Here is a 2,196-nt window from a genome sequence, read left to right as displayed (position 1 = left end):
TATTATTATTAACATTATACAACAGTGCAACTGCAAAGCTTCGTGTTACTAATTATATATATATTCAAAGACATATTTTTGTCAGTTTTGTGTTATAGGACTAAGCATATTGGTAATTGTTATTTTTTAAATCAGCATTTTGTCATACATTCCAATTTTTTGCTTCTTCTTTTTACATTTGTACTGTTCATTTTTACCCTGTAAGAATATAATAATATTGATAATAATATTATGACTATGCAACTGCACTGTCAAAAATTCTGCCTCTACAAAAATATTAATATTCAGTTAGACATTCAACAGTTAATTATTGTTGGCATTTTTTTTAATTAATTGTTTTATAAGTTAGTATTATTTTTAGTTTTTAATTAACTAACATTTAGACTAAATGTTATTTTTATTTCTACAGCTGTTACTATTTTAGATACATTTTTTCCACCAAGGACCGCATTCTAAAATGTCACAGTATGCAGGGGCCGAGATGATTTGTGTAAGTGAATTTATTTACCACGGTCAGATCCGGAACCAATTAAAAGCGATAAACAAGGGTTTACTGTAGTGCAGTTCTTCTCAAATAACGGAGCGGGCCCCCCATGGTGCGTGTGACCCCTGGACCATGCTATATCACAATCGTACAGTCTGATACTTCAGACCTTACTTCAAAAAGCTGTCACTACAAAACATGTTTATTGTAGCCGTTAATCCTGATTTGCTCTTTTTGATTTAAAATAATCCGCACAAATTATTTTAATTGTTTTTGTTTTGTAGGTTAAAGTTTAATTAATTGTGCTTCTGAGTTAGTGTTGCTGGTAAATTTGAATGTATTATCATTTATTGAGTTTATTTAATTTTACTTTTTGGTATCAAGTTGGCCAAAAATGTTTATACTTTAAATAAGATTTTTTTTTTTTTTTTACTTTCAGGAAAATTGATGCACTTTAAATGTTTTCTGTTACAGACTAAATGACTATTTTAATGAAGTTATTCTTTGTTGTAAGTTTTCCTTTGAGGTTTTTATAAAAAAAAAAAAAAATTAGAATCTTATCATTTATGGAGCTTATTGTGAACAAATTGGGAACAGAAGGAGAACAATCCAATCCAATCCCCTTAATTTTTATAGCACTATAAACAACAAAACTGTCTCCAGAGTGCTGCTCATAAAAAAGAAAAATGATAATAATAATATAGTAAAATACGTCAATAAAATAGAATAAAACAATAAAAAACAATCAATTTAATAGAATAAAACAAAAGTGTTAGCAACTGCTATGAAATGGAAAAGTGGTAGGATTAAATAAGATGTGCTTCTTCCTACTCCTTTTCGAACATGTTGAAAAGAGAAACTGGAAATTGTGATGTATCGTGTTGTAATTGTATGCATGTACGAAATATACTCAACCATAAACCATAACAAGGATACAAGGTTATGCAGAGGTGTACGTATAGAAAAATTACACTATTTATAGTCGTGGCGGAATTGGTGTGAATAGTTTTCTTCTTCTTCTTGACAAAAAAATAGTTGAGAAGCACTGCTGTAGTGTGATTGTAACCATAGAACCGCAAACTGAACTGAGTGGTCTGGTTTTCCAGTACAGTTTGACTTTTACAATCACAAATATCAATTACCGTACTTTTCTGACTATAAGGCGCCCTTAAAATCGTTTCACTTTTTCAAACCTCCACAGTGCGCCTTGTAACCCGGTGCGCCTAATGTACGGAATCATTTTCGTTGTGTTTACCGACCTCGAAGCTCTTTTATTTGGTACATGGTGTAATGATAAGTGTGACCAGTAAATGGCAGTCACACATAAGAGATACGTGTAGACTGCAATATGACTCAAGTAAACAACACCAAAATGTGATATGTTCCATTGAAAATATAGAACATTACACACGGCGCTCAAAAATCTATCAACATGATTTAGTACGACTTTGTTAAGCTTCAACATACTAGTATTATTATGGCGTGTTTATAAGGTAAGACGTATTATCTGGCGTTTTTTGTTTCGCAATATTATGCAAAAGAGACTTATCTTACCTTCTGGTACCTGCTGATCTGTATTTGGGATCTGCATAAGTCCTGAAAATTTCCGCGCATCCGCCTTTGTAGTCATAGTCGATAAGCTTCTTCTGTTTCTCTATCTTCTTGTTATGGGACATTCGTTCTCCACTGTTGCCATTTCTAATATAAAGTAG

The sequence above is a fragment of the Entelurus aequoreus genome, linkage group LG23, assembly GCF_033978785.1.
Source record: "Entelurus aequoreus isolate RoL-2023_Sb linkage group LG23, RoL_Eaeq_v1.1, whole genome shotgun sequence".
NCBI classification, from domain to species: domain Eukaryota; kingdom Metazoa; phylum Chordata; class Actinopteri; order Syngnathiformes; family Syngnathidae; genus Entelurus; species Entelurus aequoreus.
Note: the sequence above shows the minus strand (reverse complement) of the source record.